Genomic DNA, 27,522 nt, shown 5'->3' with positions numbered 1-27,522 from the left:
AATCTTTCCCAAAAATTAAAACACTACCTACCCAAAAACGGAGACATCATCAAACTTCTACTTGAGCAAAAATCAAATCAAATCAAATGAATGGATGGAGTGAAAGGGTGGATGGATGGATGAAATAAAAGGATGGGTACATGAATGAGTGAAAAGGAGGAAAGGGTGGATGGATGAGTGTAAGGATGGTGGGTGAGTGAAAGGATGGAGCTGTGGTGATGTGAACCCCCAGTTATAGCTGCTAAAGTAGGGGTGGAGTTCTTGATGGACCTCTTCTGTCTTTAATTTGGCAGAGCAAGGTGAAAGAGTGAGTGACAGGCAGGATGAAGAATGGATGTGTGAGTGGAAGGGCTGCTGGATGGTTGAGTGAAAGGTTAGATGGATGAATGAGTGAAAGGGTGGATGCAGGGATGGATGAGTGAACAAAATAATGATGAGTGAAAGGGATGGTGGATAGATGGATGAAAGGATGAATGGATGGATGGATGGATGAATGGATGGGTGAGTGAAGCAATGGATGGATGAATGTGTGAAAAGGAGGGTGAATGGGTGGATGGGTGGATGGATGAAAGGATGAATGGATGGGCGATTGAAAGGGTGGATGGATATGTGAGAAAAGAAGGATGGATGAGTTATTAAAAGGATGGATGGCTGAGGGAAAGGCAGGGTGGTTGGAAGGACGATGAGAGGATGACTGAATGGCTGAGTGAAATGGATGGATTGGTTGATGGATAGCATGAGTGAAAGGGAGGAATTGTGGATGGAGAGAGTAAAAGGATGGATAACGTGAAAGGGTGGATAGATGGTGAGCAAACGTAGGGATGGATGAGTGAAATAATTGATGGTAGGTAAAAGGGAGGGTGTATGTGTAGATAGCTGAAAGGGTTGAAGGATGGATGACTGAAGGAATGGATGAGTGAAGGGAAGGGTGGATGGAGGATAGGGTGGATGAATGGATGAGAGCAAAATGGATGGATAAGTGAAAGGGAAGGTGAATGGATGGATAAAAGTGTGGATGGATGAGTGAGTGGAAGGATGCATGAGTGAGTGAGTGGATGGATGTGTAAAAGGTTAAGTGAATGGATGGATGAGTGGATGGGTGGAAAAGCGGTATTATGAGTGAAAGGGTTGATGGATGGATGGATGGGTGAGTGAAATGATGGATGGATAGATGGATTGAGTGTATGGATGGATGGGTGATGGATGGATGGGGTGAAAGGATGGATGGATGGATTGATGGATGGAAGGAAAGGGTAAATGAGTGAAACGATGGATGGATGAGAGAAAGAATGGAGCTGTGGGGATGTGAACGCCATCTTTACTGCTTCAGTGGGGGAGACTTCTGGCTGCAACTTGGGAGACAAAGGTGGAAGAGTGAGTAAAAGGATGACTGATGGATGAATGTGTGAAAGGGGGGATGGATGTGTGAGTGGAAGGATGAATGAGTTAAAGGGTACATGCAAGCATGGATGAGTGAAAGGATGATTGGATGAGTGAAAAAGGTTGGTGGATGGATGGATGAAAGGATGGATGGGTGAATGGGTGGATGGTTGGATAGATGGATGTATGGATTTGGAAATGTATGGATAGGTTTGGATGTGGATGGATAGGTTTGGATATAGATTGGTGGACAGAAGAAATTTTGAAAGATTGAATGCATAATGAAAGAAGGAGTGAATGACAGAATGTAAAAGTGAAATTGTGGCTATCAAAAGATAGATGAAGAGGTGAAAGATGAATGGATAGAAGCTTGGGCAGAATTGACAAAAGAGCTCTTCTGGTGAAGGTTGTGATGACTTGCTTTGTTTGTTTGGTACAATAAGAGCTATGGTTCAAAGTGAGAGTTATTTAAATTGTCTGGCTACTCCCTTAACTATAAATTCTGAATCCACTACTACCAGCCCTAAAAAAACATGCAATATAATCTTTAAAAATGTACCTTAGAAATAAAATAAACATCCTGTAGCACCAGAAAATCTGTCCCAACAATGAAAACATTTCCCACCCATAGTCTAGAACCTATTGCAAAAAGATATCTCAAATAAAATAAACATAGATCTGTACCCTCAAAACGTATGTAAAATCTCTGCTCACACCCTTCCAGGACCCTAAAATAAACCCTTGTGCATGCAAGACCAATGTCTGTTTTGACAGTGTTGTATGTAGGAGAGTGTACAATAAATAGTGATTTGAGTATGTTTGTGAGAAACATTTTGTGTGTGTGCTTGTATGTGTGTGTGTGTGTACTATCAGTACCAAAAAGGCTATATTTATTAACATTGCCAAGATGATTTTTTAACGAAAGCCATGTCTATTTAATTTATAGATGAGGTATTAAAAAAGTTAAAGCCTGATTTAGAGTTTGGCAGATAAGAACTCTTTCACAAATGAGACGCATAACCCACCCATCTCAGTACAAGTGCTTAATGCACTTGTAACAGTGCAGACAGGACATCTGTTGTCTGTGTGTTGGAGTACCCATCTGCCCAAGTCTAACCAGACCTTTAAAGTTCTGTGAATGACTTAGGGAGGACATACAGCAGTCCCATGTAACCACTACCTGCAACCCCCCAATACCAGTGAACACATTCACTGGGTGGAAGTTGTCCCTTAAGGATCAGCTTCCTTCTTATGGAAGGATGCTATCTCATTTCAATTGTAGATATCTGATCAACGGTTTGTGATGGCAGCTGCTGTTGCACACATTATTGATACTTTGCATTGTTATTTTGCATGGTACCATTCAATCACAATGAGCAGCAAAGTGTACTTTGCAAGCCTGAAAGAAATGTCTGATTCTCATAGTGCTTTTAATACACTGTGATTTGCCTTTTTGCTGTTTCCAGATTCTGGTTTTGCAAGTCATGGGTACATAGTACATACCTGGCTTTTTGGTGGTGCGACCGGAAACTGACCTCAGAGGCGGCACAGTATTTAGCAATAAAATACAATTTAAAAGCACCTGCTGCAGAGTTCCTTGTGCGTCCAACCTTCAGGAAGCAATAAAAACTTCATGATAGCTCTTGAGATTAATGTTTTGCTAGAGAGAAAGATTGAGTTTTGTCTAGTGGAAGTTTTGCCTAACTATAAAGTAGCATAGAGGTTTGATATGCCGTCAGGGGTGTAGCTCGGTCAGTATGATTTGGGGGGGGGGGGAGCGATTCAGGTTTTCCGGCAATCAAGCTGGCATATAATGTTTAAACACATACGACAGAGTACATGAGAGGGGCCTAAGGGGCAGTGGAAAGGAAGAGGTTTGTGAATTAGTTGGAGTACTAAGAGAGAAAACACAATATTTTGTAAAATAACCAATATTTTTGAGGACTTTCAAAACAAAGAGTGAGAGAGTGTGTGTGTTGTTTTTTTCTGTGTGTTTGTAAAAAGTATTGGTGAAATCCAACTGGAACATCTCAATACCCAACTGAAAGCACCTGTGCCCAAATATTTGTCAGAAAATGCATTTATTGGGGGAGGAGTGTAACATCACAAACACCCCTCCAAAATCTACACCCCTGTATACCTGCTGCAAAGAACAGTTCTATATTTTATGAAGATAGGTGAGTGGATTAGTAAACCAGCCTTAACCAGCACTTTAAAACAAATGGATGTATTTGAGAAAGGGGCTATGGAGATAGAAGGGTCACTTCTGGCAGGTGACAGTGAGGGAATCTAAGGAGGAGGCCATATGATAAGGGGGTGTCAAAAAAGAGTATCACACCAGGCGCCACCTGCACTAAAGTGGGCCCTGCATGGGTATCACCTCAGCAAAAAGGGTTTGAATATCAGGCACTAACACACTTGTTATGCAAAATCGTTAAAATATAACAACAATCCTCAAAAATAAAATAGCAATCTAGATAACCATTACATACAATTAAAAAGGGCTTTCCCCCCAAAAAAGTAGGTGAAAATGACTCTGAAGAATCCCCCCTCCTCCACGCTTTAAAAAATCAAGGAGCCCTGAAGATGACTTTATTTCAAAGCTACCCTGAAGCTGCTTTGTAAACTATTACTGTCTATATCCTTATTGTGTCCAATAAAATATAACCTTTCTGGTACGTAAGGGGCGACTTACATCTTCTAGGAGGGGCGGGTGCACGCAAGTAAGCACACATTTAAAAAATAATACTGATAAAAAATAAGCACGGGACCTCTTTCATCCTCTGCTTTTTTCCTTGGCAGTCCGACCACCAGGAAACTCCCTTATCCTGGTGCCGCTCTCCCATGATCAAAACGAAACAATTGCCAATACTGAACCACGTTCAGCAAGGATAGTTTTATTGTTGCTGATATGACTAAAACATGTAGAAGCACTTGGATATTAATCCATCAGTTATTGTTTTTTATTTCAAAACCATTTAAGGCATATTTTATCAATAGCACTTTATATACATGTGTAAAAAGACAATGAATCTGACAACAAAAACTACATCCAATCTACAACAAGCTAAACTAAGTGTGACACCCCCAATCAATCTGGACTTACACCCATCCAAGCATTACAACAAACTTCCACAATCACAACACATTCTCACTCTTATCATCCGCACAACAAAACAGTGCTACTTAAACTGGTAAACACAAAATCTAATCCCCACGTCAAACGATAAATCCAGATAGTTTATACAAAATGTACGAATGGTTCTGAATAAACAGTCATCCAAACATAAACGTCTTGAATCGTGCAATTGAGTGATTAATTACTATCCACAATTTGTTTGACAGGGACAAAAAAACGGGGTTGACGCATTTCGAACCAGACCCTTTCTCCGGTTTTAATCAGGACCACAAGTATTCTTGTATGAGATGCAGATACTCGACCAGTTCTACTAAAAGAGTTCTATGCACATCAGTAACCAAAGTGTCTATATGCCACCTGGTGCACTATCGAAATCAAGATTCTTTCGTCAGCTGCAGACAGCAGAGGGATTTCACTTTTTTTTATTGACCTTGGGAGGTTGGGCAATTTACATTTTCATTGCAATGCCGATCGCGCGCATGGCGCGCTGACGTAATTGCAATGAAAATGTAACTGAAATGAGCCAGATTCACTTTCTACATGCTCTGGGGGCTATCTCAGCCCCCTGAGCACGTAGACAGTCAGGAGAGGTATTGAACCTCTCGCTAGTTGATCCCCATGCAGGGATCTACCCACTAGGCACCAGGGAGGGGGGAGTGCCCCTTGGGCAAGGACCTCTGCTCCCCCCATAATATTTTGGGCAAATTTAGTCTTTCTGCCCCACTTGCAAAACCAGGTTGTTTTGTGATAGGCAATTTTGATGTTGCCTCAATACGTTTTGGGCCCTTGCCTGACACGGGTACTTATGCGTTCCACATGAGTAAAGCACCATTTTTATTGGGTTACCTGCGGGAACGCTGGGTGGTAGGAAATTTGTATCAGCCCGGTGATGCCACAACTTTACCACACAAAATGTGTGGAAAAAGTGGGTTTTTTTAGCTAAATTTGAGGTTTGCAGGAGTTTCTGGGTAAGAAAACATTGGGGGACCCACCAAGATGTACCTCCCTGGAATCCCCCGGGTGTCTAGTTTTTCAGAAATGTGTGTATTTGGTAGATTTCCCTAGCTGGCCGCCGAGCACGAGGACAAACACCCAGGTGACCCCCCTTGCAAAACCAGGTCGTTTTATGATAGGCAGTTTTGATGTCGCCTCAACACATTTTGGGCCCTTGCCTGTTGCAGGTACTTGTGCCTCCCACACGAGAGAGGCACCATTTTTATTGAGAGACCTGGGGGAACACTGGATGGTAGGAAATTTGTGTCAGCCATGTGATGCCACAACTTTCCCGCACAACAATATATGGAAAAAGTGATTTTTTTCAGCTAAATTTGAGGTTTGCAGGGGATTCTGGGTAAGAAATAGTTGTGGTATCCATGCAAGCCATACCTTCCTGGAAGGCGCTTGTTGTCTAGTTTTCAGAAATGTGTGGGTTTGGTATGTCTCCCTAGCTGGCCCCTGAGTACGGGGCCAAAAACCCAGGTGACCCCCCCCTTGCAAAACCAGGTTGTTTTGTGATAGGCAATTTTGATGTTGCCTCAATAAGTTTTTTTGGCCTTGCCTGTCGCCGGTACTTGTGCCTCCCACAAAAATGAGGCACCATTTATATTGGGAGACCTTTAGGACTGCTGGGTAGTGGGAAATTTGTGTCAGCCCAGTGATGCCACAACTTTCCCTCACAAAAATGTATGGAAAAAGTACTTTTTTCAGCTAAATTTGAGGTTTGCAGGGGATTCTGGGTAATTAAACATTATGGGATCAATGCAAGCCATACCTCCCTGGAATGCCCCAGGTGTCTAGTTGTCAGAAATGTATAGGTTTGATAGGTTTCCCTAGCTGGCCGCCGAACATAGGGTCAGAAACCCAGGTGACCCCCCCCCTTGCAAAACCACAAAACCAGGTTGTTTTGTGATAGGCAATTTTGTTGTCGCCTCAATACGTTTTGGACACTAGTCTGTCGCGGGTACTTGTGCCTCCCACACGAGTGAGGTATCATTTTTATAGGGAAACATGGGGGAACACTGGGTGATAGGAAATGTGTGTCAGCCTGGTGGTGCCACAACTTTCCCACACAAAAATGTATGGAAAAAGTGATTTTTGTTAGCTAAATTTGAGGTTTGCAGGGGATTCTGGGTATGAAAACATTGGGGGATCCATGCAAGCCATACCTCCCTGGAATCCCCGGGCAGTCTAGTGTTCAGAAATGTGTGGGTTTGATAGGCTTTCCTAGCTTGCTGACTAGCACGGGGCCAAAAACCTGGTTGACCCCCTTGCAAAACCAGGTCGTTTTGTGATAGGCTATTTTGATGTTGCCTCAATACGTTTTGGGCCCTTGCCTGTCGCGGGTACTTGTGACTCTCAAAATTGTGAGGCACTATTTTCATTGGGAGACCTGGGGAAATGCTGGGTGGTAGGAAATTTTTGTCAGCCCGGTTATGCCACAACTTTCCCACACAAAAATGTGTGGAAAAGTGATTATTTTTTTTTAGCTAAATTTGAGTTTGGCATGGGATTCAAGGTAAGAAAACATTGGGGGATCCATGCGAGCCACACCTCCCTGGAATTCCCAGGGTGTCAAGTTTCCAGAAGTATCAGGGTTTGGTAGGTTTCCCTAGCTGTCTGCTGAGCATGGGGCCAAAAACCCAGGTGACCACCCCTTGCAAAACAACGTTGTTTTGTTATAGGCAATTTTGATGTCTCCTCCATACGAATTGGGCCCTTGCTTGTCGCGGGTACTTGGGCCTCCCACACGAGTAAGGCACCATTTTTATCGGGAGACCTGGGGGAACGCTGGCTGGTAGGAAATTTGTGTCAGCCCAGTAATGCTACAACTTTCCCACACAAAAATGTGTGTAAAGGTGATTTTGCAGCTAAATTTGAGGTTTGCAGGGGATTCTGGGTAAGAAAACATTGAGGGATCTACATAAGCCATACCTCCCTGGAATTCCCTGGGTGTCTAGTTTCTAAAAATGTGTGGTTTTTGTAGGTTTCCCTAGCTGTCTGCTGAGCATGGGGCCAAAAACCAAGGTGACCTACTTGCAAAACCAGGTTGTTTTGTGATAGGCAATTTTGATGTCACCTCAATACGTTGGGCCCTTGCCTGTCACGGGTACTTGGGCCTCGCACACGAATGAGGCAACATTTTTATCGGGAGACCTGGGGGAACACTGGGTGGTAGGAAATTTGTGTCAGCCTAGTGATGCTACAACTTTCCCACACAAAAATGTGTGGAAACTGTGATTTTTGCAGCTACATTTGAGGTTTGCGGGGTATTCCGGGTAAGAAAACATTGGGGATCCACGTAAGCCATACCTCCCTGGAATTCACCCGGTGTCTAGTTTCTACAAATGTGTGGTTTTTGTGGGTTTCCCTAGCTGTCTGCTGAGCATGGGGCAAAAAAACAAGGTGACCCTTGCAAAACCAGGTTGTTTTGTGATAGGCAATTTTGATGTCACTTCAGTACGTTGGGCCATTGCCTGTCACGGGTACTTGGGCCTCGCACAGGAGTGAGGCAACATTTTTATCGGGAGACCTGGGGGAACGCTGGGTGGTAGGAAATTTGTGGCAGCCCAGTGATGCCATAACTTTCCCATGCAAAAATGTGTGAAAAAAGTGATTTTTTTCAGCAAAATTTGAGGTTTGTAGAGTATTCTGGGTAAGAAAAGGTTGGTTGGATCAATGCAAGCCATACCTTCCTGGCATCCCCTCTGTGTCTAGTTTTAAAAAATGTATAGGTTTTCTAGGTTTCCCTAGGTGCCGGCAGAACTAGGGTTCAAAAACTACAGCTAGGCACTCTGCAAAAAAAGGGTCATATTTCACTGTGAAAATGTGGTGTGTCCACCTTGCGTTTTGGGCCGGTTCTTGTTGCGGGCACTAGGCCTACCCACACAAGTGAGGTACCATTGTTCTCAGAAGACTTTGGGGAATACAGGGTGGGTAGAATGTTGTTGATTCATGCAGATTCCAGAACATTCCACCACAGAAATGTGAGGAAAATCTGTTTTTTTGGATATGCTTTCAGGTTTGCAAGGGATTCTGGGTAAAAGTACTTGATGAGAGCCAGTGAAGTCACCCCATCCTGGATTTCCCTGGCTATCTAGTTTTTAAAAATGTATAGGTTTGCTAAGTTTCCTAAGGTGCCGGCAGAGCTAGGGTTAAAAAATTACAGTAGGCACTTTGCAAAAAAATTGTCATTTTTCACTATGAAAATGTGGTGTGTCCACCTTGTGTTTTGGGACGTTTCTTTTAAGGCACTAGCCCTACCCACACAATTGAGGTACCATTTTTCTCCGAAGACTTTGGGGAACATGGGGTGGGTGCAAATTTGTGGATCCACGCAGATTCCAGAACTTTACACCACAAAAATGTGAGGAAAATTTGTTTTTTTTAACAATGTTTTAGGTTTGCAAGGGATTCTGGATAACAGAACATGGGGTGAGCCAGTCAAGTCACCCCGTCCTGGATTTCCCAGGGTGTTTAGTTTTAAAAAAATCATAGGTTTGCTAGGTTTCCCTAGGTGTTGGCAGAGCTAGGGTTCAAAGACTACAGCTAGGCACCTTGCAAAACAAGGGCTAATTTTCACTGTGAAAATGTGGTGTGTCCACGTTGTGTTTTGGGCCATTTCCAGTTGTGGGCAATAGGCCTACCCACACAAGTGAGGTACCATTTTTCTCTGAAGACTTTGAGGAAGACTGGGTGGGTGGAATTTTGTGGATCCACAGATTCCAGAACTTTCCACCACTTAAATGTGATGAAAATTTGTTTTTTTGACAAATTATTAGGTTTGTTCGGGATTCTGGGTATCAGAAACTGGTGAGAGTCCGTCAAATCACCCTATCCTAGATTTCCCTGGGTGTATAGTTTAAAAAAATGTATAGGTTTGATAGGTTTCCATAGTTGCAGGCAGAGCTAGGGTTCAAAAACTACAGCTAGGCACTTTGCAAAATAAGGATCATTTTTCATTGTGAAAATGTGGTGTGTCCACGTTACGTTTTGAGCCGTTTCCTGTTGTGGGCACAAGGCCTACCCACACAAGTGAGGTACTATTTTTATCGAGAGACTTTAGGGTAACACAGAATTATAAAGCAACTGTTATTACCTATTGACTTTCGATGCATATCTGCCTTCCAAATGAAAGACAATGTGTAAAAAAGAATTCATTTTGAAAAATGACCTATAATTCCATGCTAGTATGGGTACTCCCAATTTAGGAACTGTGCAAATATCTACTGTTTGTAAACTCTTTATTTTGTTCCTATTTCAGAAATACATATATGTCTTTCATATTGATATTTCCATGTATACATTTTCCCAAAATAATTACTATATATCCGGCACATATTAAAAAACCATTACAAGAAGCCTCTCAGTTATTGGCTCTGGGTTCGTCAGGTTCTTGGTGAACCTACAAGTCCTTTACATCCCACACCCAGAAAAAACAAGCAAATGTAATGGTATATTGCTTTCAAACAGCTGTCATAATTAGAAGAAGTTACAAATGAAAACGTTGACACAAATGGCTGTTTTTTCAACTAATTTTCATTTTTTTCTATATTCTACTGTTTGTGTCTACTTTTCTAAAATGTTTAGTTTTCCAGGATCCATTATTGCTTTCATACCCATTTCTACCAATAACTGGAAGAAGGTTGAAAGCCCAAAAAATAGCAAAAATAGGCTATGTCCCAGAAAAATGCCAAACTGTGTAAAAAAAGTTCGGTTTTCTGACAAAAGTCTGCTTGTCCCTGAAATCTAGGACAATGGTGATTTCAGCACCACTACCCCTTTTTTGATACCATGTGCAGGAAAAGAAACAGACACTTTCATCTGTAGCCCTTTTTTCCCATTTTTCCCAAAAAGAACAATATTTCGCTGTATTTTGGCTAATTTCTGGGTCCCCTCCAGGGGAATACACAAAACTTGGGTACCTTTAAAATCCCCTTGATATTGGAAAAAAAGAACGCAAATTTTTCGTGGATACCTTGTGTGGTCAAAAAGTTACAGGGGTCTAAGCTCAAACTACCCCAAATAGCCAAAAAAGGGCTTAGCACAGAGGGGGAAAAGACCTAGCAGCGAAGGGGTTAAAAACACGTCTGACATCTCTACTCTGGGACGCGCACAAGATCATTAGGCTGGCACTGAAGGCAGAAATTTGATTTTCCTTTTATTGGGCTGTTGTTGCCAATCTTGAGATACATTGGAGACTTTTTTAGCATTTTGAAGGCATCTGCTTGTGATCCGACCTGGATGCGTGCACAGGGGGACGTTCTGCATTAAGTCGCTTCATTTCAATTATGTGGATAATAACCCTGCACTTTAATGAATCAGTAAACCATTCCCAGAACAAGTGAACCCTAGCATATATCTTGACTTCCTCTAGCTGTACTCACACTAAATATAATGAGCAACCCCCCTGTTCCCCTCAGTCTGTCTTGCTAAAGGTTTAACCTAGAAAACAGGCCGCCTGAGGCCGGGCACAAAAACATGTTGAAAGGCTGACATGTCCTGCATTTTTTTGTCCCAATGCTCTCTTCATTTTCTTCCCACTTGAAACTTGTGTCAGATCTATATCCTCATATCATTAGGAAAGATTTGCTGATATTACTTCGAACAATTTTAATTTTTAGTATTATTTCAGTCAAACCACAAATTATCTTCCAAATTCATTGTAGAATTTTTAGTTCTGGTGTTAGACTACTGTTTTTTAATAAATACATATATACTGTACATACATACAGGGATATCAGTCAGCCCTCTTGATCCATTGGTTTGTTGTAGTGTCATTCGCATTGTGCTTCTGCCCTCCCGCAGCCTAAAGTGTGAGGCACAGGGTCAGCACACTTCAGCCACTGTGATTGACAACATTCTACCCTTGCACAGTGTGCGCATCTGCACAATGAGTAGTGCATGGATAACTGGTGTAAAGTGTGCTCCGCTATAAAAATATATACCTTCTGGCATTTGGAAAGGCTTGCTTTCATACAAATTGTGCCATCACACAAAAACATTCACAAACAAAAAAATCATAGGTGAAGCCAAAAGGTTAACAGCATGTGCCACACCTGTTGGCTTTGACAATGTCTATATTTTCTATAAAGTGTGCATTGGATTCAGGGTTCCCTTCATGTGTCATGAATGGTGCAAATTAGGCTGGTCTTAAGTGTAGTTGTTGCTGTTTGTAGTTATTGAGAATGTATGCCCATACAGGAAGGCCAGCAGTGTTTGTATTGAGCTAGATCTTTCAAATTGTGATTTATTGAGTGTGATTATGCATAGAATATGCATCCTATAATATGGTGCCTGTGTATTTGTAAATACTGCTATATGCCATTTGGGTTCATCTGTGAATTCACAGATGAACCAAATGGGCCGGTAGTTTTTCAGGGCCGTAGGGTCGGCTGTTGGTTTCTTAAAGAGGGGTTTTACCTCTGGTCATTTCCAGTCGCTGGGCAGATGCCTGATGTGAGGGAGGGGTTAATGGTTTGTCTTAGTTCGGGTGCGATGACTGTGGCGGCCTTATGGAATATGTGTGATGGGCCGGGGTCTGTTGGGGCTCCTGAGTGGGTTTTCTTCATGGTGGCTGTGATGAGTTCGACAGTAGTGGGATCCCAGGACGTGATGGTGGGCTTATCGACAGTGGTGGGTAGTGGGGTGGTGTTCGTTGTTGTCATAGAGGGCCTTATGTTTAGATGGAAGTAGGAGCTGAGCTTGTCGCAGAGTTCCTGGGAGGGTGTGACGTCAGTGGCTTCGCAGGTAGGTTTGGTTAACTGCTGTATGACATGGAACAGTCCCTTGCTGTTGGTCACGTTGGTCTGGACTTTGTCTCTTATGCCGGTCTGTTTGGTGTCTCTTATGCGTTGGTGTTATTCATTCAGGCGCTCTTATGGTTGTTCCCGTATTCCGTGGTTTTCCGTTTTTGCCAGGTTTTCTCTAGGCATCTGCAGGAGCGTCTGGAAGTTCTGTGGTGAACCAGGTGGCTTTTAGAAGGCGTTGTTTGGCAGGGAGGTGGTGTTGAAGGTGAAATGGACGTAAATGGTGGTCAGTCCAGGGGGTCTTGGTGGTGTGGCTGAAGCGGATGTTAATTCTTCCTGCGAAGACGGGGTCGAGGGTGTGACCAGCACTGTGGGTCGGCGTGTTAACGAGCTGCTTCAGTCCAAGGCTGGCGAGGTTGTCGAGGAGGGCGGTGGAGTTGGGGTCTTTGCCGCTGTCGAGGTGGAAATTCCGGTCCCCGAGTAGAATGTAGTCCGTGGAGGTGATGGCGTGGGGTGCGGTGAGCTCGGCGATGGTGGTTGCATGGTGAGTCCGTGGTCCTGGCGGTCTGAAGATGAGGGCGCCGCGTAGCGTGGTCCTGGGGCTAGTCTGGATATGGAAGTGGACGTGCTCTGTGTTGGAGGGGGGGTCACTCGTGCTGGATGTGGAGAGTCAGAGGGGGGTCTGAGTCCTCCTCCTGTGCGATGCAGACAGTCCTTTCTCTGGAACCTGTAGCCGTCGGGGATGGCCGTGGTTATGTCGGGCCAGAGGTGGTGTTGGTTCATGTTTCTGTGAAGAATGCAACATTGGGCAAGAGGGTGTCGATCAGGTCCCAGATCTCTACGGCGTGTCTGCGCAGGGAACGCACATTGAGAAGGACGCAAGTCAGGGTTTCAGTGGTGCGTGCATCGGGCATGCCTTTGGTGGTCGTGGGAGCTTTTTCGATGGTGAAGGATCTGCGGCAGGGTATGCACGAGAACTGCCCGTGGGTGGTGTTGGGCAAGGATCTTATGCAGTCGGCGTGTCTTCTGGGGATGAGTGTGTAGAGGGTGGTTGAGTTGTAGCAGTGGGGTCTCAGAGAACATGGGTTCCTGGTGCTGGTCGCCGACCGGCGCAGACGGGCTTGACTTTGGCGTGCCTTCGTCGCACCAGCGGCGGGACCATGCAACGGTCGCCATAATGTAGGGAAGGGGAGAGGGATGTGCAGCTGGGAGGCAGGGACAGGCAGAGGGGGAGGGGTCAGAGGTGGCAGGAAACAGAGGGGAGACGAAGGGGAGCACCAGCAATGGGCAATGAGGGAATACAAATGAAACCAGGCACACTAATGAACAGATAAACAGCAGCAGGCACAATTGCACCAGTTTAAAGAAAAGTCACAAACGTGCGAAAGGAAAACCGAAATCAGGGTGGTCTCAAACCCTGCAACAGAGGGGCTGGCTACCAGAGGCGACGCAGAGTACCGCGGAACTGCCGGGGAGAGTTCGATCCCAGGTCCGAGGTCTGAAGATTCACATGCGGTCCCCCGCAGTGGTCGCCATAATGTAGGAGAGGGGGGCGGGAAGTGCAGCTGGGAGTCGAGGTTGGGGAGCACCAGCAATGGGCAATGAAGGAATACAAATGAAATCTGGCACGCTAATGAACAGATAAACTGCAGCAGGCACAATTACACCAGTTTAAAAGTCGCAAACGCGCTAAAGGAAAACCGGAGACAGGGTGGACTCGAACACTGCAACGGAGAGGCTGGCTACCACAGGCGACGCAGAGTTCTGTGGAGCTGCCGGGGAGAGTGCAATCCCAGGACCGAGGTCTGAGGATTCACACCTCACTGTGAGGCAGGGCGTATACTGCTAATTAGTCTCAGGTGTCATCCAAGAGAGACCTTCCTAGGTCGTTCAGCCTCGATCGCTACGCTTGCTCACCGCAATGTGCTCCACCACTAATTTTACATCTCCCACTTTCAAATGTCACAATCCGCCACTGACAGTGACAATGGGAGCGTCACACACAGCGAAATAAATGATTGAATCAGTCATTCGCAGTGCGAGGGAGTTGTTCCGCTATGTTTTGCTTTTTATCAGTTCAGGTTTGACGGCTTTCCTGAACAGAAGATAATTGGGGCCTAAAATAATCACCCTCTCTCTGCAAGGTTAAGGCCGGATAAATACCGTCTCATATCAATATGCGGAAAGCAGTCTTTTCACTAGCATCTCACTTGACCTGCTTTGGGAATGCTTCCAACAAAAGATCACAGTAGATTTTATTTGCTTCGGCACCGTAGGAGTTAAAGTGTTCAAATAATTAACTTCACCAGACCCTGTGACTGGCCTGTGAATCATTACTCCACGCCTCCCTTTTTTAAACAGAAGCTAGCTCATATTAAAAAAGAAGTATGCAAAGATAGTATCATTTTGTAGTCTTACCAGTTGCAGAGCACTCTGAGTGACACTCATTAAATGTAATCCTGACGTATGCCGCTTGGAACGCTGGTGGAACAGTGCAGAGCTCCGTGCCCCTGACATCGGTGTGGAATTGTGGAGGTTGCTTCAAGGTAAACCCCCTAAAGAGTTTTGCCGCATGTTTACTTTGGGATTTCGGATGATGGCATTGCAGAATGGCACGGTGACGTTTGACTCAAATTTATAAAATGGGCTTTTCTAAAGTTTTTGGTGCATTTATGTGTTACACGCCGTCTAGTAGAAATGTGCTAACTATTTCTTTTTAAAATCAGAGACAAATTCCAAACGTGTTTATAGGCGCCTGTCTGGTTTCCACAAGGTTTTTCCTCTGCTGTCTCATAAAGTAAACAGTGCAGGTTCAGGCAGGTTTTAGATATCTCGCTTTATAAAGAGACGCAAGAATAGTATAGTATTTGCCGTGAGACATGTTTTAGTTGGCAGAATAGGGTCTTCAATTTTATATTTATATAACTGTTGGAACATGAACTGTTGGTCATACTGTTTGACCGTTGCCAGATATTGCTTTTTCGTTTGACAGTAACAGTTATTAACCCCGTCTCCTGGCTTTGAGTTGATGTAAATTATGACCTACAAATGAATTTTCATTATCTGCATTTGAATATTTTATTTTACAATTGAAATAAGTATTCAATACTTTTTTGGGTATAGGTAAATGTCTCAGCAGTGTGCCCTACAATCAATCGATTATTTTAGTCAATTTAAACAGATTGTTACAAACATATTTCTAACATTTGATGAATCCGTCAGAGGCATTTCTATATACAAATATGATTACCGAAGAACGTCTGTGCATGCAAAGTGACCAAAAGCAGAGAGTCCATCGAAACGTTGGGATTGTTCCAGGAAAAACATACACAAATATCTATTTTGCGTAAATGTATTTTTTTTTTACAGTGGCTTATGCTTAGCATGTTTACGCCATGACAGAAATGAATCTATCTGAAGTATAAAATCAAGCGACGATAAATTTTGCAATTTTAATTTGCGAATTTTGAGGCATATTATCAAGACAGGTGATTAAATTATCGCCGCTTTATCGGCAGAAAACTGCCGGTAAAGCGGCGATAATTGGCTTGATAATATACTCTATGGAATTCCAATTAAAGCCCATGTTAGATGCCCTTCACATTTAACATGGGCTTCAATTGGAATTCCATAGAGCATATTATCAAGCCAATTATCGCCGCTGTAGCGGCAGTTTTCTGCCGATAAAGCATCGATAATTTTATCGCCTGTCTTGATAATATAGCCCTTTGCAAACTCACATGTTCTTTATAACTACAACCAATACATGTTTTATATTACCATTTCTAATTGGTATTTTGCTGTAATTCTTAGCCACAAAGCTCCACAAGAGTTGGGAGATGAAAAACGAGGTGCTTTCTCGCCAGTCCCTTATTACACTTCCTGGGTAATAACGATTTGGTCTGGCACAGTAGTTTTGGCCAAAGTGAGATTACAAGCCTTGTGGTACAACGGCCCTTTCCCACTTTCCCACAGACCTGTTTTGCCACTGATACTCAGTAGAATGCACCCATTGGCAAAATGGCCCAAATTTGCAGGAAACAACTGCAGAAATAGTGTACAGACCCCCGTTTTTGCAGTTATCTCCCTCCCTCCAAATTTGTCTGCGAAAAATGTAATAGTCTGGTAAAACCTCAATCAGCAATTACCCTTCCGTGCAGTATTGGTATTTCTAGGTGCAGTATTCCCTCAATGGTTTTCTGAATACTTCGTAATGAGTGCCCACTGTGGGGTGCATGATCAGTCCTACAACTGTGATGCTCCCCTGACTCCTACCAAAAGCCTTTTGAGCATTCAGCATACAAGACCCTGGTGAACGGAAAATGACGCTGCACTAATTTTAAGAAGTTGAATAATTGATTCAGATGCGTTGATATCATAAAGCAGCCACAATTTCAATGACGTTTTACACTTTTATCCTCATACATATATTTTTTAATATTCCCGAGAGGTTGGAAATATTTGTGCACTATATTTTTAATCAAAAAACAACAGAATTGAAACCAAATATGTGATAAATACATAAGTATAGATATATTTAAAGGTAGATGTTCTTAGTTTAATATTATAACCAAGTTTAACTCTCTCAAGAGGATCAATGTTAGAACTCTTTTTACTGGGTTCAAGCATGGGGGTTGTGGCCTTTAGCTCCTATTGTTCCAGGGCCCAACCTACTATGGATCCAGAGTTATAGGACCAAGTATTACAAGTACTACCCTTTTCAGCATTTCACTCTAGGGGGCCAGTTCCAATGCGGTTAGGAATCGCTCTGACCCTCTGTCGGAGCCATCCTAACCGCATCAGACTTCCCCATTCGGATTCCTTTCTGACAGAGCCCACCGGAATGGAATGGAAGAATCCGACTCAGTTTTCCAGATGTCTTACAACGGGCTCCGAGAGCCTGTCCGCTATCAGGAACCCCTTCAGTACTCCCCTGGCTGGATCATTCTGACTGAGGGAGTACGATGGCAGTTTCCCACTGCAATTTTGTGCCGGCCTTTCCGGTCCGTCTATACTGAGGGCCATTCCTGACACGCAAGGGTCGCCGATTTCATGTTCTCTAGGACAACATCCCTAATTTTATTGTGGCGCTCTCCTGGATCACAGGGGCACCGACTAGTTCTGCACAAGGGCGAAGGCCCTTAGTTCACCTCTCGGCGCTACCCCAGCATCACTCAGCACCACCACATTATCACTCAGCATCACTCAGCATCACCACAGCACCACTCAGCACCACCACAGCACCACTCAGCACCACCCCAGCACCACTCAGCACCTCCACCCCACCACTCCGCGCCTCCCCAGCACCACTTAGCGCCACCCCAGCACCACTTAGCGCCACCCCAGCACCACTTAGCGCCACTCCAGCACCACTTAGCGCCACCCCAGCACCACTCAGCGCTACCCCAGCATCACTCCGCACCACCCCAGCACCACTCCAGCATCACTCAGCGCCACCCCAGCATCACTCAGCGCCACCCCAGCATCACTCAGCGCCACCCCAGCATCACTCAGCGCCACCCCAGCATCACTCAGCGCCACTACAGCGCCACCCCTGCATCACTCAGCACTACCCCAGCTCCACCCGAGCACCACTCAGCGCCACCCGAGCACCACTCAGCGCCACCCCAGCACCACTCGGCACCACCACAGCACCACTCCAGCACCACCACAGCACCATTCCAGCACCACTCAGCGCCACCCCAGCACCACTCAGCGCCACTCCAGCATCACTCAGCGCCACCCGAGCATCACTCAGCGCCACCACAGCACCAATCAGCATCCCCACATCATCACTCAGCGCAACCCCAGCATTTGACTGAAACACAGAGAGCCAAGAATAGTAGTAAAAAGTGCAAGAAGACATTATTGGTCTTGTGTCGGGTGAATATAAAATTAAAACAATCCCTTCACATCTGTGAATTGGCATGTTCCTACTTCTATAAATACTGTGTAACGTGAGCTGTTATTGTGCAATGATTCCTTTCTCAGTCATAATTTATATACGTCTTTGTTACTTTGTTTCTTTTAAATTTTAAAAGAATCAAATTAACAAAGAAGTCGGCTTTTCTTATTGATGTGCCTGAAATTATGAAAAACAAATATGCATCAATTGTGAATACACATATTTGTAAACATTAAACGTGTGTATGTATTGTTTATAATTGTTGTGGTTTTATATACGGGAACGTAATTTGTCGAATGTTAAAAGCCAACAACGTCATGATCAGGGAGCATTTTAAAAATAAACACTTGAGGTAAAAGTTTGCTTTGTCAGGCTGAGTGGCAGACGTATCGTAAGCAGCAGCATAGCTGCAAACTTTCCCAGGTCCATGTGCAACTAGTGGAACTAGACACGGATTTCCTTAGAATTCTGGGACTTATAGTTTTACTTCGCACCAGTATAAAAGGACTAGAATCACCAGAATTCCAAGAAAAAAAAGTGGAACTGCACTTCACTAGTCCAGAATGGACCTGAGAAACTTGGCAGCAAGAGTCCCATGGACATACATTTATGCATGGAAATGTCCCACAGCCCCACGCTGAGTGGTAAAAATGAAAAAAATAATAGGAGTGCAGTGGCCCTTTACAGCCCTCGTTCCCACTGCACCTGCTGCACAATTGAATAATCGCCCGGTGAGCGCTGAAGCAGTGCAACATTTACTGTGTGCACAGGGGGGGGCGCAGTCTGGGTTCAATATAGGCGGCTTCATAGTCACAGGCTTGGCTTCCGGTGGCCGACGCTGGTTGAAATACGAGCAGGAAACATTAATCATTATTGTTTCCTGCTCACATTTCAATCAGCGTGATTGGAAATAAAAACAGATGACCTTGCATAATAAAAACAACAATTCCCGGAATGAACGTCCACTGGTACCTGCAGTGTAGTCCGGGATCGAGCTCCAGATCACTAGGCTCCGCTGCGCAGCTGCTCTGCCCTCCGCCTTCTGCCTTGTCGCGTGCACTTTGCAATCCTTAGGTGAGAGGGCAAGTCGCATTCCCCGGCCTACGTCATAGCGTCGCATCGCGCGACACACCTACGTGTGGGGCGCAACACAGTAACGTGTCGCGCCACACAGTTTAGAAAGCAGTGTTCTAAAGCATGGGTACTCACAAACTTTCTCTCGGTGGCCAAATTTACAGTGTGGTTTTTGGCCGAGGGCCGCACCGTTGGAGGGGGGGGTCAGTGGGGGAAGGGGCTAGAAAGAAAAAAACTGTGACCATGAAGTTGAACACTGGCCCCTGCAGCTGACGCCTTCATCCACTGAGCCAACAGACCAGCATACACACACATCTCTCTCTCTTTCTCTCTCTCTCTCTCTCTCTCTCTCTCTCTCTCTCTCTCTCTCTCTCTCTCTCTCTCTCTCTCTCTCTCTCTCTCTCTCTCTCCCTATCTCTCCCTCCCTCTCTCTGTCTCCCTCCTTCTATTCTCTCTCTCGCTACCTCCTTCCCCCTCTCTCTGTCTCCCTCTCTCTCCCTCGGCCTCTATCTGTCTTACCTCTCTTTCTCTTTCTGTCTCCCTCCCTCTCTTACCTTCTCTCTCTCCGTCTCCCTCTATCTGTTCCCCTCTATCTGTGTCCCACTGTCCATCTCCCTCTGTCTCCCTCCCTCCGTCTGCCCTCTGTCTGTCTCCCTCCCTCCCTGTCTGTCTCCCTCCCTCTGTCTCCCTCCCTCCCTGTCTGTCTCCCTCCCTGTCTGTCTCCCTCCCTCTCTGTCTCCCTCCCTCTCTGTCTCCCTCCCTCTCTGTCTCCCTCCCTCTGTCTCCCTCCCTCTCTGTCTCCCTCCCTCTCTGTCTCCCTCCCTCTCTGTCTCCCTCCCTCTCTGTCTCCCTCCCTCTCTGTCTCCCTCCCTCTGTCTGTCTCCCTCTGTCTGTCTCCCTCTGTCTGTCTCCATCCCTCCCTCTGTCTGTCTGTCTGTCTGTCTCCCTCTGTCTGTCTGTCTCCCTCTGTCTGTCTGTATGTCTCCCTCTGTCTGTCTGTCTCCCTCTGTCTGGCTGTCTCCGTCTGTCTGTCTCCCTCCCTCTGTCTGTCTCCCTCCCTCCCTCCCTCCTGTCTGTCTATTCCCTCCCTCCCTCCCTCCTGTCTGTCTCCCTCCCTTCCTTCGTCTCTCTCCCTCTGTCTGTCTCCATCCCTCCCTATGTCTGTCTCCCTCTCTCCCTCTGTCTCTCTCTCCCTCTGTCTGTCTCCCTCTCTCCCTCTGTCTCTCTCTCCCTCTGTCTGTCTGTCTCCCTCTGTCTCTCTCTCTGTCTGTCTCTCTCTCTCTCTGTCTCTCTCTCTCTGTCTCTATCGCTGTCTGTCTCTATCGCGGTCTGTCTCTACCTCTATCTGTCTCTGCCTCTATCTGTCTCTGTCTGTCCCTGTCTATGACCCGATCTAGCTCCGTATGTCCCTGTCTTTATCTGTCTCTGCCTCTATCTGTCTCTATATGTCTTTATCTGTCTCTATCTCCATCTGTCTCATCTCACCTGGCTCTCACTCCCTGCTGCCCTCCCACCTCACCCAGGCTCTCACTCCCTGCTGCCCTCCCACCTCACCCGGGCTCTCACTCCCTGCTGCCCTCCCACCTCCCACACCCGGGCTCTCACTCCATGCTCCGCCCTCCCACCTCCCCCACCCGGGCTCTCACTCCCTGCTGTCCTCCCACCTCCCACACCCGGCCCTCACTCCCTGCTCTGCCCTCCCACCTCCCTCATTCGGGCTCTCACTCCCTGCTCTGCCCTCCCACCTCCCTCACCCGGGCTCTCACTCCCTGCTGCCCTCCCACCTCCCACACCCGGGCTCTCACTCCCTGCTCTGCCCTCCCACCTCCCTCACCCGGGCTCTCACTCCCTGCTCTGTCCTCCCACCTCACAGGGCTCTTACTCCCAGCTGCCCTCCCACCTCACCCTGGCTCTCACTCCCTGCTCTGCCCTCCCACCTCTCCGGGCTCTCACTCCCTGCTGCCCTCCCACCTCACCTGGGCTCTCACTCCCTCCTCTGCCCTCCCACCTCACCCGGGCTCTCACTCCCTGCTCTGCCCTCCCACCTCACCCGGGCTCTCACTCCCTGCTCTGCCCTCCCATCTCATCCGGGCTCTCACTCCCTGCTCTGCTCACCCAGGCTCTCACTCCTTGCTCTGCCCTCCCACTTCACCGGGCTCTCACTCCCTGCTGCCCTCCCACCTCACCTGGGCTCTCACTCACTCCCTGCTCTGCCCTCCCACCTCACCCGGGCTCTCACTCCCTTCTCCGCCCTCCCACCTCAGAGGGCTCTCACTCCCTGCTCTGCCCTCCCACCTCACCGGGCTCTCACTCCCTGCTCTGCCCTCCCACCTCACCGGGCTCTCACTCCCTGCTGCCCTCCCACCTCACCCGGGCTCTCACTCACTGCTTCCCTCCCACCTCCCACCTCCCTCACCCGGACTCTCACTCCCTGCTGCCCTCCCACCTCCCCCACCCAGACTCTCACTCCCTGCTCTGCTCTCCCACCTCCCCCAACCGGACTCTCACTCCCTTCTGTCCTCCCACCTCCCTCACCCGGACTCTCACTCACTGCTCTGCCCTCCCACCTCACCGGGCTCTTACTCCCTGCTCTTCCCTCCCACCTGACAGGGCTCTCACTCCCTGCTCTGCCCTCCCACCTGACAGGGCTCTCACTCCCTGCTCTGCCCTCCCACCTCCATCACCCGGGCTTTCACTCCCTGCTCTGCCCTCCCACCTCACCCGGGCTCTCACTCCCTGCTCTGGCCTCCCACCTCCCTCACCTGGGCTCTCACTCCATGCTCTGCCCTCCCACCTCCCTCACCCGGGCTCTCACTCCCTGCTCTGCCCTCCCACCTCACAGGGCTCTCACCCCCTGCTCTGCCCTCCGACCTCACCGGGCTCTCACTCCCTGCTCTGCCCTCCCACCTCCCTCACCCGGGCTCTCACTCCCTGCTGCCCTCCCACCTCACAGGGCTCTCACTCCCTGCTGCCCTCCCACCTCCCTCACCCGGGCTCTCACTCCCTGCTTTGACCTCCCACCTCCCTCACCCGGACTTTCACTCCCTGCTCTGCCCTCCCACCTCCCTCACCCGGACTCTCACTTCCTGCTCTGCCCTCCCACCTCCCTCACCCGGACTCTCACTCCCTGCTGCCCTCCCACCTCCCCCACCCAGACTCTCACTCCCTGCTCTGCTCTCCCACCTCCCCCAACCGGACTCTCACTCCCTTCTGTCCTCCCACCTCCCTCACCCGGACTCTCACTCACTGCTCTGCCCTCCCACCTCACCGGGCTCTTACTCCCTGCTCTTCCCTCCCACCTGACAGGGCTCTCACTCCCTGCTCTGCCCTCCCACCTGACAGGGCTCTCACTCCCTGCTCTGCCCTCCCACCTCCATCACCTGGGCTTTCACTCCCTGCTCTGCCCTCCCACCTCACCGGGCTCTCACTCCCTGCTCTGGCCTCCCACCTCCCTCACCTGGGCTCTCACTCCATGCTCTGCCCTCCCACCTCCCTCACCCGGGCTCTCACTCCCTGCTCTGCCCTCCCACCTCACAGGGCTCTCACCCCCTGCTCTGCCCTCCGACCTCACCGGGCTCTCACTCCCTGCTCTGCCCTCCCACCTCCCTCACCCGGGCTCTCACTCCCTGCTGCCCTCCCACCTCACAGGGCTCTAACTCCCTGCTGCCCTCCCACCTCCCTCACCCGGGCTCTCACTCCCTGCTTTGACCTCCCACCTCCCTCACCCGGACTTTCACTCCCTGCTCTGCCCTCCCACCTCCCTCACCCGGACTCTCACTTCCTGCTCTGCCCTCCTACCTCCCTCACCCGGATTCTCACTCCCTGCTCTGCCCTTCCACCTCACCCGGGCTCTCAATCCCTGCTCCGCCCTCCCACCTCACAGGGCTCTCACTCACTGCTGCCCTCCCACCTCCCTCACCCGGACTCTCACTCCCTGCTCTGCTCTCCCACCTCCCTCACCCGGGCTCTCACTCCCTGCTCTGCCCTCCCACCTCCCTCATCCGGACTCTCACTCCCTGCTCTGCCCTCCCACCTCACCGGGCTCTCACTCCCTGCTCTGCCCTCCCACCTCACACAGCTCTCACCCCCTGCTCTGCCCTCCTACCTCACCGGGCTCTAACTCCCTGCTCTGCCCTCCCACCTCACAGGGCTCTAACTCCCTGCTCTGCCCTCCCACCTCACCGGTCTCTCACTCACTTCTGCCCTCCCACCTCTCTCACCCGGGCTCTAACTCCCTGCTCTGCCTTCCCACCTCCCTCACCCGGACTCTCACTCCCTGGTCTGCCCTCCCACCTCCCTCACCCGGACTCTCACTCCCTGCTCTGCCCTCCCACCTCCCACACCCGGGCTCTCACTCCCTGCTCTGCCCTCCCACTTACCTCACCCGGGCTCTCACTCCCTGTTCTGCCCTCCCACCTCACCCAGCTCTCAGTTCCTGCTGTCCTCCCCCTCCCCCCCTCTCCCCTGTGTGTCAGCTGGCTGACACAGCCTCCCGGGCACCCCAGTACTTCACAGGTCTTTAAACGACCATTTGTTTGTTAATGAGGCTTTGTTCACCTCTTAGCGCCCCTGCAGCTTGACTCTTGACTGTGGCTGGAATCGCCCGGCCCCCACAGAGCAGTCTCTCTGATTACGCACTGCTGCTCTCCGAGGTGTTTGCTGAAGGTAATAAAAAAACACACAGGTGCGATGTGTCTCAAGCTCCGCGGTCCGCCACTGAAGGCTTGCCGGGCGGCTACTGGCCCGCGGGCCGTACTTTGAGTACCCCTGGTCTAAAGTATTACACAAAGAAATTATCAATTTCTTCCATGCTCCTAGATATTCTGGGCAAAAATAGAACAGTATTTGGACAATAATAGAGTCCAAAATATCGAGAGACACAAACAGCAGGTTTTTAATATTGTGATACATAAATATTGTGATGCATAAATATTTTTTATTTTTTAAATATCGATTTCTTAAGGTAAGTAATATCCTTGTTAACATAATCTGTGTTAATATCATTCAAAAAAATATATTTGTAAACATATCGTTTTTAATTATCTTTATGTATTTTAGTTTATATTTTAATTGTATATACTAAAAATTGTTTGTATATTTGTAATGATGTTAAATCTCGTTTGTAATTTTTAGTTATTTTTAAATGCAATTTAATGTTTAATTGTCATTTATAGAGTTGAAGCTGGGTTATAGGGTTTGTAGGGGTACAAAGTGGTAAATTCATTGAGAAATAAGTTATTGAGAATTAATTTTTAACTAATTATTCAGGATTTAATTGATAGTTAATGATGTCAATTCTGTAATGATCATTTTTATTTTAGTTACATTTAAGGTGTGACTTGTTTAGTTTGTAGGGAAATTAGATGGGAAGTCAAGTAATAACTGTTTACTAATGCATTAATAATAGTTATTGAAATATTTAATATACTGATACTTTTGTAAATTGTTTAATAATTTAATGTTTTATGTTTTATATTTTGTGGATTGACTTGTGTTTGTAGGATAATAGAGTTAGAAGTTATTTACATAACAATAAATTAAAAACTATTATTTATTTCATAATTGTTTTACTTACTACTTAATATGTTAATTGTCCTATACTTTTTTATTTCAGTTACATTTTATTTGTTGGTTGTTATGTTTGTAGGAATATAGTGTGGCATTTTAATTACCCCAATAATATGTTTTAATTGATAATAATTATTATAAAATGATTACACAAGTAATAATTATGTAATTTGTTTAATTCTTTTTTAATTTAGTCATATTCTTAAATTAAGAATTTTATAGTTTGGGTAATTAATACTTCTTGCAGGATGGACGAAAGTTATCAATTACTGGCGGAGCCCGGGACCATTTAGAGTTAAATGTGTGGATTGATACTTCAAGTATTATTGCTTTGCCCTGTGGGGTTCGACCTCGTCAAGGAAGCCTTCCCTAGTATATTTGTCCCTATGAGTTAGGATGGAGGTGGCTAGGTGTTCAAGGGCCTCTTGCCCAATCAGTTGCTACTGTTTTCATTGCCCATATCTAGGCTTTATCAAGTTTTAAGTTACAGCTCTCGCCTCTTCCAGGTTGGACCATAAGCACTCCGACCTCATTCTCATCAATGTCATTCTTACATATTTCAACCAAGGCAGATTCTGAGACCTAGTTGTTGATAGAATATCAACCAGACCCTCCCTATAGGAGAGCATCTCTGTGGATTGCCGCATTCTTCACAAGTATGAGAGTAGATTTACCTCAGTATTCTCCATGATGGGTTTGAGGCGAAGATCTAAACTTAGGGGAATGAGTGGAGCACTGACAGGATGGCTAGTCAACAACCCTTTAAAGCAGTTTTCTATGGCCTCCAGAAAGGGAATGTTCTTCAAACCTCAGAGGTCGGCCCCATGCAGGGCTGATCCCAAAACTTGAAGATGACATATTTGAAACACTGGACTATGAGTCTAGTTAAGGTAGAATGATGACATTGTGCTATACCCCCAGACTGCTGTTCCATTCTTATCTTACACTTTAGTAGGTATGGTTTCCAATCAAACTACTTAGACAATGTAATGCCTAGCTATGCGAATGTATGAACTCTTTCCAATGGCACACTCTTAAGTAAGGGGTAAGATATAGTTCAGGCCAGTAATATACAGTGTGAACAGTGTGGGGGCTAGGAGACAGCTCTGTTGGAACCCCCTCTGCACAGGTATGTGCCCAGTCACCTCTCCTCCAGGACCACACCTAACGTGCACATAGTTATCTTGGTACAGCCTTATGATAATCTCCAACAAGTTTTGAGAACCTCCGTGTATTCCAACACCCGCTAGAGTGTCTCTCTAGGTACTAGGTCAAATGCAGACCCAAGGTCCACAAAGACCACATAGAGACGACCATCCCCCAGGCTCACTGCTTTCCAGAACACGAGCTGTAAGCACAACACTTGATCCAGGGTCCTAGTGCACTACAGTAATCCTGCCTGGAATGGAGATGAAACCCCTGTGTCAATTAGCCATTCCTGTAGCCTATCCAAAATAAGTCTACGGAATCGTTTCTGAGCCCTAATAATTGGGCTAATGAGTCCATAGTTGAGCTGTAGGGACCTTGAACCCTTCTTGAAAATTGAATATTCCCCCCCCCCCCCCATATAGGTGGGAGAGCGGCCCCTTTCAAGATGGCAGTAAGTCGGATTGTCAGATAAGGTCCACAAACTTTAATCTCTGTTAGATAGAGGTCCCCTGGAATTTTGTCCAACTCTGGCGCTTTAGTGGGAGCGGTCTGGCATATAGCACCCACTGTTTCCTTTGAGTAATATCTAAGGGAATACAAGCTAAGCCGCTGATCTCCAGTTCCCCCTCTCGTAAAGGCTCGCATAGAGGCCTGAGAAATATTTAATCCACTCTGCAGCTGTTACATTGCAGTCTGACTGTGCCTGAAGATTCGCTGTGCTTGTAGCTAAAATATTCCAGAAGTATGATAGTCTTTTGCCCTGGAATCTTGCAACATTTCTAGCCACTTTGGGTTTTCCTATTCTTTTATTGTAAATAAAATTGGGACTTTATATGTGGATCTGGCTTTGAGTGCTGGACTAACCTTGACTCTGAATGACCTTAGATAATGTCTTCCTGGACAGTGTGCAGCTTTTTTATAATATGGTAGTATATTGTGATTTCGGAACCCTTTGCTTCACCTCATTAAAAAACGTGTTACTTAGGGTAACTGTCATTTGGTCACGAAGAACCATAATCTTATCTGTGTAACCGTCAGAGGGATCTATCATTTCTATTGCCTCTAAGCCATATGCCACCACTTTATAACCTTCTGCAAGAGATTCTTCAGGTGGAGCCATGTCGCTCCACTTCACTCTTTGTTGGTTATTGGTAAATCTTAATCTGTTATTGAAGCGTTCGTTAGTGGATTAAGAAATTTTGGATCCAATGATAATTATCCACAGCGCGGGGACACTCTGTTCTGAGTGTAACCAGGTGCTCTACAAATGGTTTTATTATTATTATTATTATTATTATTATTATTATTATTATTATTATTATTATTATTATTATTATTAATTAGGGTAAGGACAAGCACATTGTGATCACTATGCTGTCTGGCTCTCACCACCATGTCCAATAAATTAGAATATTGTCAGATATCTAACAGAATATAATCTATGAGACTAGTGTAATTCGTGTTGTTGTATGTGTGCCTCCCTCCTTTATCTCAATTGGATCTCTTAATACATGCCCTTATACCAGCGATTGATCATTATACAGTCACCATCATAGTCTTCT

The 27,522-nt window shown here is 46.5% G+C and overlaps 1 protein-coding gene across 4 annotated transcripts in view; it reads left to right on the top strand.

The window, feature by feature from the left end:
• LOC147683518 (alpha-1,4-N-acetylglucosaminyltransferase-like) overlaps positions 1 to 27,522 on the top strand; it is a 717,934-nt gene that overhangs the window by 317,784 nt on the left and 372,628 nt on the right. For 2 of the 4 annotated variants that reach the window (XM_086943928.1, XM_086943925.1), the window contains exon 1: positions 14,636 to 14,810. The exons of the other annotated variants lie outside the window; for them this stretch is intronic. The gene's annotated coding sequence lies outside the window, so the exon portion shown is untranslated. Of the gene's footprint in view, positions 1 to 14,635; positions 14,811 to 27,522 lie in introns of those variants that run through there. 4 annotated transcript variants of the gene reach the window in all.

The sequence above is a fragment of the Lissotriton vulgaris genome, chromosome 11 (assembly GCF_964263255.1).
Source record: "Lissotriton vulgaris chromosome 11, aLisVul1.2, whole genome shotgun sequence".
NCBI lineage: Eukaryota > Metazoa > Chordata > Amphibia > Caudata > Salamandridae > Lissotriton > Lissotriton vulgaris.
The sequence above is the reverse complement of the archived record's forward strand: the minus strand, read 5'-3'. Positions and strand labels throughout refer to the sequence as shown.